General features: G+C 52.7%; 1 long non-coding RNA gene across 1 annotated transcript; it reads left to right on the top strand.

Annotated features, from left to right (window-relative positions):
- Window positions 1-4,927: 4,927 nt before the first annotated feature.
- LOC119113220 (uncharacterized) lies at window positions 4,928-7,060 on the top strand. Its single transcript, XR_005095857.1, has 2 exons — window positions 4,928-5,190; window positions 5,380-7,060. It is a non-coding gene; the product is annotated as an uncharacterized LOC119113220 (long non-coding RNA).
- The last annotated feature ends 12,183 nt before the right edge of the window (window positions 7,061-19,243 follow it).

Genomic DNA, 19,243 nt, shown 5'->3' with positions numbered 1-19,243 from the left:
GCGCTTACCTCAACTGTGACACCTTTCACTACGTGTTAGTGTACATTGTTCCCCGGGGAAAATGTCAGCGGGTCCCGTTTGGGAGTGCCAAAAGCTGGTAGACCACCACGGATTCACCCACTGTTGTTGAGCGATAGGGAAACGTGCGAAAAAGATCGCCACAGAGCCCCTTCAGAAACATGTCCATCGCTCGGGCACGATTTTGCAGAACGAAGTGTTCTACGGCGGAGAGATAAAGCTTTGGTGACAAGCACAGATTAAGCCGCAACAAAACCAGAATGGTTTCGAGGCCGGGATTTAACACCTAGATCTGGCACTCATTGCATGTCCGCCTACGTTTGCTACGAGCAGTCAGGTAATGAATGAGTGGCGATGGTGCCTGTTTGCGTTTGCTCGCGTTCGCCGCTCATCACCCACTGCTGTGAGAGTATCGCTCTGGCGCCCTGTCGGTGCGCCGCCGGTGCTGTCCCAAGGCCTTGCAGACGCCCAAGGTGGGTCTGGAGCTTTAGTGAGAAACAGTCGCGATGATTCAGCTCGTGTATTAGTGTCAGGAAACGAGTGCACAGTGCGATCCATCGGTACCAGTGCACGACAAATGAGGAGAGGGCGCCATGGGGGCACCTCGAAAACGTTTTTTTTTTGCGAGAGATTTCTTTCACTGTTATATGGGACCACATTCTGTATGAGCATGCATGCCGTACAAGAAGGGAGACATAACATTGAATCACGATCAGAGATCACTGAGCTGCCACGCTGCCATGATATGTTGCACTCTTACCATTGGCTGCAGCAAGCGGTCGCACTCTTACCGTCGGCTGCAGAAAACGGAGAAAACACCGAGACTGTGCGACGTTTATGGTCGCATCGACCTCGCACTTAACACTTCATTTTGAGACAGCTGGAATCATTCAAAAGTTGCGTTTTTTTAATAAATCACAGACACTCAGAAACGAAGTCAGGAACGTTTTCTGCTCTGACCTACATCCATCACCGCATACATTAAGTAAGCTGGGTGACTGCTCCGTACCGAAAAACGCCAGCTGAGAAGACCACAGGTACCACCCACTCGGCATTAGCAGTGTTATCGCCCGCGTGGCACGAGGCCGGCACACTGACCCAACTACGCCCGTCCCTGTGAGCGTCCTTATGGGTGAGAAATTCAGGGAACGCAGACTTGGGCATCTCTTCTTTTACCCTTCGTGAGAGCTCCTTTCGCACAGCGTCCTTTTAACATTGAGAGCTTGATGGTATCTGACCTTCAAAGTGTCTGAACGACGTTGGGTCAGTGAGGGTACGAGATGAAGCCTTGAGCCGATGCACAGCGCCGGGTGTGCTGGAACAGGGAGCGCCCAGTGGGTTAGTTCAGCACTAATGAATTGTAAGGTCATCGGCCGGCGCGATCGGACTGGAGTCAATTCCCGCCGCACCCTCCCCCCCCCCCCCCCCCCCCCCCCCCCACCGGCGGGCGGCCGTCCTATCTATGCACGGGGCGCGCGGTACGCGCGCGGCGGCACAAAAACAGGGGCCCGTCGGGGAGGGGGTGATTGATGATCGGCGCCAGAGGGGAGCGTCCCCCCCCCCCTGCCGCCATGTGGCAGCGAGCCGGCGCCGATAGATCCCGCCGGACCGCGTCGCCCGGCCGTCGGGAGCCGCCGGATGCAGGTGCGTCCCCCGCGGCTGATCACGGCTGACCGGGCGCCGCTGCCCGAGCGGTCGGCTCGTCAAGGGTTGACGGCGCCAGCTTCCGTCTAGGGGGCTCTCAGCTGTCCGAGCGCGTCACGGCTGCTGAGGTGACGCGCACGTCAGGGAGACGGCCGACTGTCGGGTGCGAGGTTTACGTGGTTCGAGATGTCAGGCGGCACTTCTGCCGCGGTCTCTCGATTGGTCCTCCCCTGTGAGCCCCACCTGTCCCTCGATCGGTCCTCCTAGCGCTAGGGCCACCTATTCCTCGATCAGCTCTCCCCGCTAGTGCACACCTATCATCGAGTCTCCTCCGCTAGCGGCCACCTATTCCTCGATCAGCTCTCCCCGCTAGTGCAACCTATCCATCGATCAGTCCTCCTCCGCTAGCGGCCACCTATTCCTCGATCAGCTCTCCCCGCTAGTGCACACCTATCCATCGATCAGTCCTCCTCCGCTAGCGGCCACCTATTCCTCGATCAGTCCTCCCCGCTAGCGCATATCATCCCTCAATCGCTAGTGCTCACCTATCCCTCGATCGGTCATCTCCGTTTGCGCCCACCTATCCCTCCCCGTACCCGCGTCGAGTCGGCTCCTTCTCCCATTTCCGCCGGTGTCGGCGCTCCCCGGCGACGCGCGCCTCTGCCCGCTTTGTGCGGGCGGAGTCGGCGCCGGCGGCGGCGGCATTGATTCGGCGCAGCCGGCGGCCGGCCGCTCCCCGACAGGCCCGGGCGGCCCTGATGGATGGGCGTCGGTCGACGGAGGCCCTTTGTGGCGACGCCGCCGCCTGGCCGTCTGCACGCCGCCGGGAGAATCCGGCACAATGTCTTCATCAATGCGCGCCGGCCCGGTCGATGGGCCGGCCGGGAGAGGCCAGGGCCGCCGACGGGCGCTGCCGGTCCCTTGACGTCACCCGAAGGTGAACTCTGTCGGAGAAGCCGCCCAAGCTGCCTCCAGAGGTGAAGGTCTTGTTTCTCGTGTCCTTGTGTTGAGGGGATCGCTTCAGGAACGTTTCTTCCAGCACCATTAAGTTCCGCCGCGTTTGACGGACTGATGAGTGGTGAGCCATACCGCGTCAGCGACTCGACTAAGGCCAGTTCGTAAACAGGAGCAGCTGAGGTCCGTCCCGAGGGCCGCGCAGAGCTCCGCGTTCAGCGTTATTTGGGGCCCGTACCGCCCTGTCGGACCATGTCCGGGCCCGCGACCTCAAAGCCTGCCGCTCTATTTGCACCGATTTCAGCGAGGAGCGTTCGCAAACAGCGCGGTAAGGTGACACGGTGTTCTCGAGTGATTGTAAAAACGCACGTCAATTCTCAAGCGGCCATGCATCATCGTCCGTATCCATCTGCTGCGGCTCGCCGCGCTATGAAGACAAACGACCGCGGCCGGCGGCGGCGGCCTGATCTCGAGGACCCCCGTCAACACCGAGGCGCCAGGCCGCCATCCATTCCGCCCACAGCTCGGCGACAGCACACCGAGACACCTCGACTTCATTGCAGCGCCGCGGGGCGAGCGATGGCGAGCGACGGCAGCGGCGGGGGGGGGGGGGGTCTCGCGGACGGGGGGGGGGATAATCACCACGACGAGACCGGCGCTCGACGGAGCCCGGTCACCAGGCCGAGCCGGGCCATCGGTCAGCCGGCGGTCGGCGCCGGCTGGACCCCGATCGGCGCGTGATTTATGGGCCCACTTTTGCCGAGTGATTTCGGCGACAAAGCGGCGGAGGGTTTTATGATCGGCGGCCGCCGCGCCGGCCGCAGAGGGTACTATGATCGGTAGGCTGCCGCGGCGCCGGGCGGCCATTACTCAGCCCGGCCCGGCGCCGCCGCCTCCTAATGACGCCACTAAAAATTCTCGGCCGGGACGGCGGCGGCGCCAGTCGCGCGCCGCGCTGGCGGAAGGCCGCACGCGCTGCAACCGTGCACAGTGCACCGGGCCGCGCGCCGCGTCGTGCACGACGCTGTGCTTCGAGTGGCGCCGCCGGGCGCGGCGGCTGTGTTTGCGTGCGAGCGGGCGGCACGATCCAAGATGGCGCCGGCGCCCGGAGGAGGGGCGTTTGACGGACAGCAGGCCGGCCGCCCGCAGCCGGGCGCGTTATTACAAAAACGCGGCGGCGCCGGCGGCGCTGCGGGCTCACTGACCTCGTGCCGCGATCGCGGCCGCGGCCGGCTGGCTCCCATCTGGCGGTGGGGCCGGGCCAGGCCGCGCCGCGCCGCACCGCGCCAACCGCACAAAGAGCACGCCGCAAAAAGGTCGCCGCGCCGCCCGCCGGCTCCGCCGCCGCCGCGCAAAATGACGCCGGAATGCGGCCGCCGCCGCGGGGCGCCGGCACCACGCGTCGCCGCCGCCGCGTCGCTGGCTGTTGCGGGATGTTGCAGAGCTGCGGCGCTGGGCGCTCACGGGAAGCTGGCGGCGGCGTGGCCGCGTCGAAACACCCGACGGATCACCGGCGTGGAGCACCCGCTCAGATCACCGGTGGATCACCAGCCGGACCACCAGCCGGATCACCAGCCGTATCACCAGCCTAGCCGGGCGCCGTGTTTGCCAGGTGACGCAGTGCACACCGTAACGCCCGCCGCCGTCGGATCTCCGCCGCTCTCATGGCCACTCGAGACTGTTTGAGCCGGGCCGGTCACCAAACACAGCACCCGCTCGACAAGCCACTCCAAACACTCGCTCGCGTCCGCGGCGCGGCGCCGGCCACCGCCACCTCTCCTTACCCTGGAGCGCCTCCGACTGCGGCGTGCTGCAGCGGCCGCCGCCGCGACGCCGCTGCAATAATGGCAAATTTATCACCCCTGGGTGTGCCATAAATCGGCGCTGGTGCCGCACTCAAGGGGTCATTAGACCAAACCCAATAAATCTCACCGGGGACGCAGCGCATCGCCGGAAAATTGACACCTGGCCTGTCCGACGTCCCGCGAACACGTGCACACCGCCCACGACTCCTGCACGACGTGCAAATGGCGTGCAGTTGCACGCACGCTGCGCGCTCGGGGTTTACGGCCCGGGCGCGGCCGTAAACGCCGACTCGGCAAAGTCGGCCCCGGCCGGGCCGCCGCCGCCGCGCCGGCCAGCCGGCCGCCGGCCCGCAGTCGGCAAACACGGCCCCGCACTTCGACGGCGACCAGCGCGACGGGCAGCACGGTGGCGCGGCTGCGACTGGTGACCTGGGTGTGGTGCAGGCGTGCGGCGCCCGGCGCGAGCGGTTGCGGCCGTCCGCGCGCAGGCCGGTGCGCCACAAATTGCGCGACAGTGCAGAGGTGTTGCGCGTCCGCGGTAGCGACGCCAGTGTGGAGTTTATCGCCGCCCATCACCGTGTAAGACCGCCTGTGACAGCATCGCTGCCGCCGAAAACCTGCTTCTATAATTAAATGTTTGCACGCTACATGATAAGCTGGCTGATAATCTTCAATTATTTCCACAGAACAGAAGCCGGATTCATTACGGTTTATTAAGACGAGTAATTATGTCGGGAACCGTGTTGGCTGTGCAGCTCGTCATCCCTAGGTACGTGGCCAGTGAAAGTGGTCGGTTTGATGGACATGGGCCACTGATTTGGCACTCTTATCTGCAGTGTTCCGGCGGGGGTGGCGGCTACGGCCGTCGGCTCCTATCGCCATTTTGCTGCCTATCGATCATAATGGCGTCTGCTCTCAGCTGATGCCGGCCGCGCGGTGGGCCGATCTCTGTTCACAGATTTTTCGTCGTGGACGCAGGCTCGGAGTGCATCTCAGACGACCTTGTGCACCAGTGCCTGATGCTGGGCCAAATTAGCGTTCCGACCCGGACCCCATGGCGATCAATCACCCGCGCCGTCAAAATACGCATCGCCGCCGGGGTACGGCCATGACGTCACGCCTGGAAGGCCGCCAGCTGCTAGGGACACCTAGGGAGGCAATGGTAAACTACAAGTTTACAGTTATGTCGCAGGGGTGATGCGAAAGCGTCCATCGTCACGGATAGTGGAGTGTTTAAACTCATCATTAGCAGGAATGAGGCCTATGTCCTATAAAGCCGCAAATCATAGTGAGTTAGATTATTGTGTCGTATGATTCTTTCGATGAAGCATCCATGTTTCTTGCCACAGGGGGAGCTCAAAAAGCCTCCAGTTCTGAGACGGCCAGTCTCCGTGTTGCCCGAAAGCCTTTCAAGTGATTTAGGTTACTGAAATCTTCGAATGGATTTTGGATTAGGTGGGAGCCCCAAGGCGGAAAATAGATTCAAGACGATCAAAGGATAATCAATAGACGTATATGCTACGCTGCAATGTGTTCGAACGGTTCCAGTCTGTTGAAATGGTCATATTGCCAATGGTCTGGTCTCATCCATCTCATTAGTGCTTTTCATACTCTGAGGAAATCATTCAAGCCAGCCAGTTTTCACGATCCCATTTCTAAGCCCAGGATTCAGCTGTGTTTAATATCGGATGCATCGCCTATTCTGACAAGTGGTGCGGCTTCGGCCCCGGGGTGGGGAGACACTACGCTGATGCATGCAAATCATTGACTTCAACAGGGGATGACCCCTCTTGCTACTTTTCGGGTTTTCTTGCAGACCGCTCCTCGGAGCAAAAGCGTTGGTACCTCAGGGCAGTCAGTATGAGAAGTCTATTAAGTGCAATCATTGTGACGTTATGTTCGGGCATGCTGATGCACCGCATAAGTAACCGGATCGAATTGGAATACCTGATCTGCTACGGTTGCGCGGTCGCGCATCACAAATGCCTCGCGTTGAAGTCCCAGCAATTTACGACTGACAGTTCTTCGTAATTGTCGGTGTTCTGTATGAATTACGCGAAGGCCTTCTTCTGTTGTAGCTATCGTGTGCTCGATCCTCTCAGTACTCCTACCTCTCACTCAGCGCGCTGCGAGCATGGCTGTGACATCGAGTGGTTGGTAGCATGACGGAATGTACCGAAAAGTCACCCTGTGGATGACCTGACACATATATATGCACCGTAAGATCGCCGTCGGTCCTGTTCACTATTTGACGACGTGATGAGTGATGCCGTGGTCTCTTCGAAATCCCCGTTGTGCTGCTAAAGACTCGCATTTAGGCATTCGCCGTGAGACAAAGCGCAGCGGAAATATCCGATGTTCTGCTGAGGCCGATGCTGACCTACCCTCTGGTGATGACGTACAGAGGCCCAGTGTGCACTGTGTGGCGATTGCCGGGTCCGGATGCTCATGAGCGACGCTGTGTGCCGGTTCGCGAAAAGGAGGGGCCAACTTTGTCAATGCGGCCTTGTGACCGTGTCCGACAGAGTTGTCAACTGCACGTGATGTTTGAGCCAGCTCGCTCGTGAAATGGATCGGTTGCCTACGGTTTGACTCGGTTTCAACGAAATGAAACGTGGCGTAATGCAGAGAGAAACATAGCCGTTGTCTGGTGGCATGCATCGATTGGAAATGCTTGAGGTGGGACGCAAAGTCATGCACCTAGACACGTTGAACGTATTGCCTTGAAGAACACCAACAAAATCGTCTCAGTCATGGCAGTGCCAAAATGCCCACGACAAAATGAGACGAATGTCGTGCTTGCCGTTACGTTCCATTCATTTTCAGTAATCCAGATCACATAGAAAAACACGCCCACCTCGTGATGACCATTGTGTAAGGCCGAGCGAGACGGCATCGTGAAGAAACAACCGCAGTGTGCTACTGTATGGCTTCGGCGGAGGCCTGCCGAGGGGTGACCTACTTTTTGCGAGAGCCGTGTCATTGATTGTTGGTACTGGACAACTATGGACGACACAGCTTCGGTCAGGGGTGCATCATTGCTCATGTTGCTGATGCTCTTCCTGTGGAGATCGGGTCATTTACGTTGTCCATCCACACTTGAGTCCATACTTTCATCCCTTTTCTTCAGCACGCAGAGACTGAGACAGGTGGCTTATGACTCGCCAAGGCGTGCGGCATGTCGCAACAGGGCTACGTCGCAACAAAGAACCTCCAGCTACCAGAAGGGGCTTGAGGCCTACAACGAGAGAGACGGAATGAGGAGAAAGGGAGAAAAGGCGACTTTTTGGTCGTGCAAGGAAACAGGCAGGCGCCAAAGCTCAGGCAACCAATGCAGCAATATGGTTCACGATTTCCGTATCATTTTGTCGATGAAAGCATCACTGATTTGTGGAGAATGCCCTACATTTCCAAAGAATACCTCCACCGGAATATCCGTTTCACTGCAAATATTTTCTTCACTATTTTTTTCTTTGCGTGCGGCGATTTCGTTGAGTATTTCAAGCTGAATGGCCAGCATGATCAGACTCCAGGTCGTCACGGTGCTTAAAGCACGCGAGGACATTCCCTTTGAGGACTATGTTGTTATCATGTATGCTGTACACTAGATTTAACATAACAAATCCTATTGTATGCCTTTTGGAGACGCTGCTTCACGTTCTGGTAACATAAAGGACAGGAACAACTATATTCACGAGCTCTTTCAGTCTAAAACTGCGCTGTAGTCCGGACAGGTAGCTTTCTTCCTCTCGTGCAACTGATTTGGAATCCTGAATTCCGCAGTGAGCATAACCAGGCATCTTGCAGTGTAATAATTTGCTTTCTCCAAAAATTCATGGAAAGCAAACAGAAGGTGATCATTGATCCGTTGTTGAAAGATAGTCACCATAATACATTACTGCGTTTGATGGTACAGACACACAGACGTTCACTTCACATTGCATCGTCTCCTCGCATCTGCAAACCAAAGAACAGCACGACTTGCGCGCTCTGTCCCCTGGATAACTGATGAAGTATATGCAACCAAGTGGCAACTAGACATTGCTTATGGGTTTTAGGGTCCCTGACTGACCCGCTTCCCTCTAACGCTTGGTTACTTTCCCGGAGAATCAGGCAACCCAACAAAACTGTTCATAGATGGCGTTGCGCGTCAACTCTTCCCAACACCGGTGCAGCCCGGGGTATGTCGTCAACCGTTATAGCTGGAGGCGCTAAGGGTCTGCTTCTGTCGCTCCTGCAGAGAAGATGAGATGAGTTTGGAACAGGCAGAAGGAGCTCTGAATATGTGCCAAATCTGCCGCCACGGGCTCGATTTTGGAAGAGGCATGGCAGAGGCAGAGGCAGGGGCAGGCTGTCTGTGCGCAACTTAACGAAGTAGTTTTGGCGCACTGGCGGCAAACCATATCGAACTTTGTGGTTACTGAAAAAGATGCATTAAAGGTCGTAGATATGTGTAATAGACAGTCATCATATGCATAACATAACTATAAAAATGGCTTAAAATTACTTTATCCGCGCCATTTTACACAGGTGTACTTCATCTCTCTTAGGTGACAACAAATGCAGCCAAAAAAGCATATGAATAAATTTCGCTCCTTATATCTACCACAGCTTCCTCCACACTTCTCCCCGAAAAACATCTCTCATTTCAAGGGAGGTCGGAGGATGTTTGAGGCGAGCTTTGAGGAGCTTGGAGAAGGTTGGGGAGCCACGGAAGTGATCAGATTAATTTTCGAAGGACCTTTGAGGACGTAAGATGAGCCACTGGCAGCTCCGGATGGGTGAGAATCTTACGGTTAGGTCAGAAACGTCCTGAAGATGATCAAAAAGTCTGGTTAATTTCATCGAGATGTTATTAAGTAGCATCCGTCGCTTGCCTGACGGCGTTACGGGCTGCCTCAAATGCATTACAAGTCAACAGCGTTCTCGACCGAACTCAGGGTGACCTAGATCCCCGCTATAGTGACCGTGTAGCTGTGTTCCTGCACCGAATGGAAGCGCGCGTTCTTGAACGTTGGAATCGTACCATATTGTTCATAAAGGCTAAAGATCAACGTTGGGTCAGATCAACGAGGGGTCAGGTCAGCGATAGTTAAGGTCAGCGCATGACGTCTTTTGCTCTCCCAGTTAGAAAGATCGCTTATACCTTTTCACTTCAAACGTACTTTTTCAGGGCCCTTCTCGGGCTCCAGAGCCCAGGCATCGTCCAGACACTACAAGTGTAGGATTGTCCCGTTATGCTGCCACGCGCGTGGTATGTCATTCATGTGTCAATTCCCCACATTGAGCATCGGATTAGAGCAAAACTAACATGATTTGAAAGACGTTTCACTATTGAGCATGACCTAATAAAACAGACCACTAAAACAGCACAGCTATTTTGAACATAGATCCTGCCATGAAAGTCAGGCGAAGCAAAGTAGCCATTCCATCAAAGAAAAGCTGTGGACTCAATCGTTGCAATTACAATGATTTTCTGTCGTCAGGCGAAATAAAGCTGACAGCTTCAACACAAGTAGGCTGGCTTGTTCGCTGCATATCTGTGGGAGGATTATCTGGCTCCTGGGTTAGCAACTTCAGAAAGGGGTTAATCAACGTATGTAAAATAGCTGAATGCCAAGCCTCCAAGCCGAAATATCTACAAGATATTGATGACTGAAATAGCTGATGTGGAACGCACTGCCCTTTCCATATCAGATGTGATAGAGCTTCATCGGGGCAGGCGAGGCTTGCAGACTTTCACGCAGTCTCAAGTGCAAAAATGGCTTTGTCATAGTGCACAAAGTTCACTGTCAGATTATTCCACTCTGATTAAAGCATGAAGCTCCCAAAAGCATGCGAATAACAACATATCATGTGCCCTTGACTGTAAGCTTAAATCAGAAAGGTAATATAGGCGAATCATGTTTCGCATCTTGTGCGCTTAGTGGCAGAAAGACGGCTAGATGCCAGGTGATATGCAACAGAAGGACAGCTTACAATTAAAGATATGTAGAATGCCACCGTCTACCTGTCTCCTTTCGCGACGAAGCGGGCCGCTGGGCTTGAAATCCTGGTTGCATCTCTGGTCGTTGCGACGCGTAAATTGTTTTGCTCGTCACGCCGTTTTATTTCATGTCACTGTGTCTAGGCTGGAATTGTCTTGCCTCCGGCGTCAGCTTGTGTTTGCCACATGTCAGTTCAAAGTGCCAAATCATATTCGTGCCGAAAACTACGCCGACATCTGCTGAAGCAGCATTTGTTTCAAGGGCGTTGCTTATCCGAAGTTACGTAGATCAAACAGCAGGTGCCACGTCTGAGGTGTGCATTCGAAACCCTTTCTAGCCCGACATTCTCTTTCAGTACTTCTGGGGCCCGTTTTCTGCGTTAGAAGCCTTCCGGGCGTTTGGAAATGTCAAGAAGCCTTCTACTGTAAAAGGATCTGAGACTGTCGTCCCCAAGAGGCCCCACCGCCCTCCAGGGGCGGTCCATGACACTGCTATCTTCCCTCGGCTACACCAGTGAGCATGATTACGAGAAAGTTGTCGTGGAGGTGTGGGCGGTTAAGTGGGATGTAGCCGAGATAGGTTGCTGCGTACCGGCGTTACATGGTGGGCTGAAATATATCGCCAAAATTGCTCTTTGAACGGGGATTTTGTGGCGGGATGGCACCGTCAGGATTTCTGCAATGCACTTTGCTGTGCAGAGGTTCTGCTCCTAAGGTCTTCATCCCTGTAAGACATTTGAAAAAGCTTATTTGAAAAAAGTCTTGACTGTTTGACAGCCGCCCCTTAGCAGAAGAGCATAGCTTAAAATCGCCTCGGGAAAGTCCGCATGACCAAATACTTCGCTGCTAACTAAAGATACGTACGCTGTTATGGACAATGCACTGATGTGTTAGGCGTGCTAACGCTACGCCAACCGACAAAGACAAACCAGGTGTGCCTCGTGGTCTCGCAACGGGACACATGTACTTGGCACTCAGGATGGAATATTCAGTCATCTGCATTCATAGGATGAGACCTGCACCAATCTGAGCCCTCTATAGCCAATAACTTACACCCATCACAGGCTCAAGTGTCATGCCACACAGTATGCAGGGATTATGAGCAGGCTTTATCACCTTGGATAACGCCGCCGAAGTGGGCGGCGTTCCCAAATATAACACAGCAGCACCCCGGAGTGAATATGAAATACCACAAGCAGCACCCCGGAGTGAATATGAAATACCACAACAGCACCCCGGAGTGAATATGAAATACCACAACAGCACCCCGGAGTGAATATGAAATACCACAACAGCACCCCGGAGTGAATATGAAATACCACAACAGCACCCCGGAGTGAATATGAAATACCACAACAGCACCCCGGAATGAATATGAAATACCACAACAGCACCCCCGGAGTGAATATAAATCCACAACAGCACCCCGGAGTGAATATGAAATACCACAACAGCACCCCGGAGTGAATATGAAATACCACAACAGCACCCCGGAGTGAATATGAATACCACAACAGCACCCCGGAGTGAATATGAAATACCACAACAGCACCCCGAGTGAATATGAAAATACCACACAGCCACCCGGAGTGAATATGAAATACCACCAGTACCCCGGGTGAATATGAAATACCACAACAGCACCCCGGAGTGAATATGAAATACCACAACAGCACCCCGGAGTGAATATGAAATAACCACAGCACCCCGGAGTGAATGAAATACCACAACAGCACCCCGGAGTGAATATGAAATACCACAACAGCACCCCGGAGTGAATAAATACCACAACAGCACCCCGGAGTGAATATGAAATACCACAACAGCACCCCGGAGTGAATATGAAATACCACAACAGCACCCCGGAGTGAATATGAAATGACACGGCAGCTTTACTGTTAATGAAGACTTGGTCGTGGAAAATTACCGCGCTTGAAGGCCCAAGCCCTACTGCAGCATCACATTGGTGCAGCTGCATTACCAACGCATGAACAACGTGCCCTTTACAAAATGAAATAATCGCCTTGTCTAGAACATTGCTATCAAGTGTCTTAACTGCACCTCTCCAACATGTCAGAAACATTCCACCGGCAAAGGCGGTAGGATGGCTGCCTATCATGTATAAGCCATGTTTAGTCAGCTGAAATGGGGCCACATCGCACGCTGAGTGTGTGCATCCCAGTCACCCCATATGACAGCCCGTCATCCCTTTTCCCACATCGACTCAAATTTGGCCCTTTGGGCGTTGACGGAAAGAAGTCACCAAAATTACCCGCCGCCTTTCCAGAGCTTGGAAAAAGCTTTCCATCTCCCTTGTTCCTATTTGCGCTATCCTGTATCCACCACTTAAAGCCGATCCAATCTTGTTTTATTCCAATGGGTCTGCTTAACCGTATCTGACTTGGTGTCTTCCAACCCGACTTGATTTGATTTAGATTTATGGTATATTCCTTGCCAAGTTCGTGATAACACATGATTGTGATTTGCACACCATTTTGAAGGAATCATGCCTAGCAGCTTCAGAGAGACACTTAGACACTTCCGCCTCAGAGGCTTGCGTAGTTTTAGCTTTACGCGACTGCGGATCTTCAACGGCGTTTTGTTGGCTCCTGAGGTCTTGAGGGTGGCTTTCAAGAGCCCCCCTCTCCCTCCCACTTCCAGCCGGACGAGGAGGCTTCCACCGGCGCCGGGTGTCGGCCAGGAGCTCGCGCCGTGCCTACGCCCACGGCAAACCCGTGCCATCAGCGCGTTATCGCTGTGCGTCCGCGGTCGACGCCAGCTGGTCCGCCGGCGGCGTGGATGCGTACTCGGAACGATATTGCATATAGGTGGCAGCACTTACGCTTAAGCAGAATCGGCGCCGCCGTGGTGGAAGGACGGCGTCCCTGCACGCTCACATGAACACCATCAATCCAGTGTTTATGATGTGATCATATGCTGGAATGGCTTTTGTTGGTATTCAGCTGGTTGATGCACAATGCAGAACGAGTTGAGCCGCGAGCCTTGCTAACCTCCGCTGGCAAACGGCTGGATTAACAGCTACGACTCTGCAATGCCTCGTTTGACTCCAATAACGACAACAACAGCGATTACTTTTTAGAAGGCAGGCACATGAAATCGTCTGTGCGTGTGTCACCTCCATTTGCTTGAAGTTTCCTGACCGCCCGGCGGAAAAACGTCGTTCGCATTGTTCGATGAATGTCTCTCTGAGTTTGAAGCCGTTTTCAGAGCATAGCCTCGTCGGCATGACCCGGTGGATGTCACTGTGTGACGCGAGGGCACACAATATGCTTGCACTGCTAACAGATTGCTCATCGGCAGCACCAATTCCAAGAAAAGGGGTCCGCTTACTCTGGATAGCACGTACAGTTATACTAATGGCCCCATGCATAGGACTGGTCTATTTTCACAGTGGTTCATCTGCTCAGGAAACTGCCAATTAACCGTCTGACTGGACAGTGCATCAGTAAAGCTATCCTGCCTCGCTTGGTGCTGCATTGCCACGCATTCGAAAGCGTATGAATGACGGTTAAACAAATGAAATTGGTCAGACTCAGAACATGATGCATAATGTTTGAAAGAGATTAACCTTACGTAGCTTAATAAGCTTACTACTGTGTGTTATTTGCTTGGCTTCTTGTGGCCCTGTTCCCGTTTGAGGCACTCTTACAAATTTCCACACCCACCATTGTTTTGTAAGTTTGGTCATCGCAACGAGACCCGTTCCCCACAGGGCGGAGGTTAATCGAAACAACAACTGTGTGTACCATGCTGAGAAGCTCGGCAATTAAAATGTTTACAAATAAAAACGGCGATAGTCGAGGCATTTGACCGAAACAAAGACCAGGATGATGACCTTTGATGGCCGGAGACCATATGTAATGACCTTTGATGGTCGGACGACGTGCATCTCAGATGTCAGTCGAGCAATACTAAATGCAAGATCAGTGAATGATCAAGAGCAATACTAAATACAGGAAAAAGGTGGTCCCGCTTGAAATGCTTCCATCATTACTTTAATATGTGCGGCAGGCATCCGATAATTGACCTATGATGCGGTGTTTAGCCCCCAACACACGGCACAAGAATCCCCGGGTCTACGAATAATTCACGTGAGTCCGCAGCACCACCCATGTTAGCCGATTGTGGTACCTAGCACTGGGCCAGGCCCAATCGGCGCATGCCGTGCGAGGGGCGGCGGTCAATTACTGTCGGCCCACCCACCGCCTGTGCCATTTCGCAAGGGAACACCAAGATCACGCACGCACACGCCCGCCGCGGCGGCAGTAAACAACCACTTGGGCGTGCATACACAAGCTACATTCCGGGTGGACCTGCTCACGCAGCTTTGGGCGCAGTTTTGTGCCTGCGTATGTGGTGCCTTCAATGTTGTGCAGAAGTACCCCTCCCAGGCCTCTGACAACTGGCAGCGGCCTGGCAGTAAACAGCTAGTAATTTGACAATGTGAATGGCGGCTGGATTATTTCCAGTATATAGTAGTCCCAGTATATGTATATATATATATATATATATATATATATATATATATATATATCGTGTATATATATCGTATATATATACGATATATAAATATACCATATATATTTATATACTTTTATTATTCAAGTTTGATTTGAATGGATGAATTTCTGGAATCAGCCCTCACGCTAAGCAGTGCTTGTTGTGTGAGCCCTGACCCCCACCATCCGATCGCGCAGTTCCAGGCAACGGCAGAATTTAGTGGCGAAAGCTTAACGTGCCGTAATGCTCGGCACGGTCCGTCCTGCCCTCTGACGTCAGCTGACCTTTAGCGCGACCGCTGCCACTATCAGGGGCAAATAGCGAGCTCCTAAAGCGACTCGAACCCATCTCGCCACGGTGGGTGGATCAAGAGGCAGGCGCTCCAAACGACTGAGCCACCGGGACGGACACCGTCTCGTCTCTTACGCGTTGATTAATGAAAAGTAGGTGAATGGGGTATTAACTAAGGGCCACCAAGGACTAGTTTTACCTGACCTGTGGCTGGACGGAAATAATCGGCGCACGACGTGACCGTTAAGATCACTGTACGTTGCACACATGATGAGTGGGCTTATCGGTCGAAATTTGGCCTGGTGCGTCTTGGGCAGACCAGCTGAAGGCGGACGACTCATAGCGCTTTACAAAGCTATAAGGTGAACGGTGTACTGTTTTGCTGTCGAGGGTTTCGGAGAAAAAGCTGAGCCGTTTTTGTATCGCTCTTAAGTCGCGCGTTCCTGTCGCGTGGTCCTTGGCTGACACTCATGGAGGGCACCCGTCACATGCCACACCCAGTCGTACCCACACAACCCCGCTTGGTGTTGTCCGGTCATGACCGTTTCACGGAGACCGCGCGTGAGCCTTGACTGATTTCAAAGCTACAAGGGCCACCACGCCTTTCCACCCACACAACTGTTCTGTGGCTATTTGCCCCTTTCCCTACCCCGGTAAATCGTTTCGATAGCACACGTTAGTGAAGTGTTCAGCGTCAGGTAGTGTAAGGTTAAGGTAACGATTCAACACCGCCAGGCTGACGCAGGTCCTTTCCTGACGTACATCACTCCCTGATTTAAGCCATACGGACCTCGAGCCACCTGGCGGCTCCCAAATAAAGTAATGATATCGCCTAAACATCTCAGATGCGTTTCATATCCACGACATCTCAGCATTGTCGCCCGAGTTGCTGGCACAAAGAAAAGCAATTTAACAGTACACCACCGGTTTTTATCTCGTTGTAAAAGTGCGAGTGCCGTTGAGCGTCTTTCCGCGAAACGCGCCTGGTCGGGTCGATCAGGTCGCGCTATTCCAATCCGGGAAAACCGGCGTCTATCGCCGGTACTGGTCCAGTCCGACCGAAAAAGTTGGTGCCCGGCGTCGATGAGTTCCAGGCATCAGACAGCGTGTCATGTTACGTGACGCTCTAGCGCGACAGAAAGTTCGCATCACACCAAGGAGCTATGTTGCGCTATCACCAGCGCGACATGTTAAGCAATTCTGTGAAACAAAATGGCGTCTTAGGTGTGTCTGGAGCGACTTTTCGCAGACGCTCCAGAAATTGACCCTGTCAGCTATCATTCACGGAGCGACTCGTTTTTGCTATTTGGTTTGGATTCAAGAGATGCCGGTCATTTATGATCGCATCAGAACGATACAACTAAGGAGAGAGGGATGAGTTGCGGGAAACACTGTGGCCATGGTTAGTCCTCCGCTTACACGCCTCACCTGCCCATGCACGCTCCTTTGGGGAGTGCGCAGGCGCTCGTGCCGGGCTCCCGCCAGAACGGTCGTGAGGCCGGCTCATGGCTGACGACCGTCGCATGCACCGGTGTGGGGTGACGTCACGGGATGCAGGATGAAGCGGTGAATGAGGAAAACGAGACGAATGCCTTTAAGCCTGGTGAACATTTTCCTAAGTTTGGCGCCCGCTGCATCGGTGCTACCTGCAAGGGTGGTTTGATAGATATGTCCGGATATTGCGGTCGTTTTCGCTATTGTTCCTTTGTTTTGTCGATGCAGCTTTTTCATGTCCCTAAACACATCCATGTGCTGGCGACCTCATAATTCCGCTTTTGATCACAACAGGTTCCGCTATCGGCATTTATTGATTTCATTGGTCATGACGTCGATACAGGTGCTCGCGATTTTCGCGCCTCAATCCACCATCCCGAGAATAGGGCCGGATGGCTCCGGTAGATGGCAGTGCGTAAAACTGGTCTACCTGAAACGAAGTTTGTTTCGAAATCGGAAAACCCTGAGGAATAAAGAAAGTGGTATCCTCAGACATTTTATTCATTATTTGTTGTGGTCATGTGTATCAGGCATTTACAAGTTTCGAAATATAGGTTAGGAGACCGCATTTTCCTCACACGTGGTTCGTCGGCGACGCGACCGGATCTTACACCGGCTTGATCTCACTGACGGCATACCGTCGGTAAGCGGCGAACCATAAGTGGCACGGACTCAAGAGATTTCTTTAAATACAGGAGACTACATTTCGGAGCTACTGCAAAAATGGCCAGCAATGGTAGAAGCGTTTGCAAAATTCGGCGTTAGGACTGAAGCGTGGACCTAACATAGTGCATACGTTTTATGCATGGATTCACACAGTACTTAATACACCATTGATTGCAAAGGGTTTTTTGTGCGTACAGTGTTGGAAATGACGGCTGGGGAAATAAAACATTATGAACCATTAATTTGATTTCATGTCAGACATAAAGAACTGGTCCAGTTTGCAAAGGCCAGTGTGATGTGTGCTAATGTCCTTCGTGCTTCAACACTCGACCAGCCAGCATTTCATTCACTTTCGTCCTACGAAGGGGCCTAAGGGGTTTTAATGTCTTGCAAACTAAGCAAGCTAAGCCGATGACTAAAATGGTATGGCAATCTCTCGTTCAACTTTACCTGCCAAATGACAAATTGACTGAACGGGTAGGTATCAAAGGTACTAAATTATCTGGTATTATTGAAAACCAAATAGTTGTTGTAAGTTTATAATTTCATAAGCTATGACATTTATGCAATTATAATTCATTTGTCATCATTATTTTCATAGACTTGACTGAGCGTATTACGTAGTTTCGTACCCAGGACAGGCAATCAGTCACTCATGCTCTGGAAGATGACTCGGCTACGCTATCGAATAACCGCTCTCTTCGCGCATTAGACAGCGCCAGAATGCCTCCACACTGTAAAGGCTGTCCCTTCTGCCACAGAGAATTGTTACCCTGCACTTTTGCGACTCGCCGCGACGGTGAGTGGTCCTTGGCTGAGTTTAAAATTGTGGCCTTTTTTCCCAAAATGGCTGTGAAAGCGATACGTGTAGGAGAACATGAACAGTGACATGACAGCCGTCAACCAACAAAGTACACAAAATATTTGCTGGTAGATGACAGGGAGAACAAAATCTTTAGATGTGTGGGCAAATAAAAATTCATTTGAGGGATGCACACAGGTCAAAAGTGAAAGAACTATTGGAACAAGCAAAACTTGTATGGTCTGATTAAGTATCAGTAGCGGTGAAGGCCTCCCGGGGTGGCTTAGGCACTCGAATGGGAGATGACCGTCCAGGCAGATGCATGACACTCGCCTAAATGTCTTTTTTCCGCGTGCTCTTAGGCTAACTTATCCCTCAACTGATGTTTAGAACTATTAATTGCGTACCCTGCCCATTGGTTTTAACGACACAAACATTGGCACGTCTCAGTTTTAAGTGCGATTGATGATGCTTTACATCTAGGCTAAAAATGTCGGAACTATAGCAAAGATGTTGGCATAATCTGAGTCCTAGCCAAGATCGTTAGCGAAAGACACTGACGTAGGCATGTCTTAGTGCCCAACGTTTTGGCGCGTACCCAAGCCATGTTTGTAAAGGATAATCAAAGTAAAATAGTACTAAAATAGCATGACATGAGAGTACGTTGCCGGGAAAATTTTGGCACCAATGCCAGCGATTGCATAGGCAGTTACAGATCTAGACAACTTGAGGATAATGAAGTGCATTGAAATGTGTCTGGACAAAGGAAGCTTAAGTACGATCTAAGGTTGCGAATTACTTTTGAAAGATGCTTAAGTGGGTTATGAGCTTCGGTTCTTAATTGCCTTACTGAAAGGGCCAACACCGTTAGACAGTCAAAGAATGACGCTGATTTGAAGACTCAGCTTACGATTTCGCATCTTTTGTTTCAACTGCTGGTGGGGACGATTGGAACGCTGAGCATGGTACATGAGCCACAAATTGCTTAAGGCATAGTATGTTAACTTCAACCCATTATGTGTAATCAGAGCACGCATGTCTCAGTGATTGGCAATACGCGGA

Source organism: Pollicipes pollicipes, unplaced genomic scaffold (genome assembly GCF_011947565.3).
Source record: "Pollicipes pollicipes isolate AB1234 unplaced genomic scaffold, Ppol_2.1 Scaffold_7261;HRSCAF=8764_pilon_pilon_pilon, whole genome shotgun sequence".
NCBI lineage: Eukaryota > Metazoa > Arthropoda > Thecostraca > Pollicipedomorpha > Pollicipedidae > Pollicipes > Pollicipes pollicipes.
Note: the sequence above shows the minus strand (reverse complement) of the source record. Positions and strands in the feature narration are given on the sequence as shown.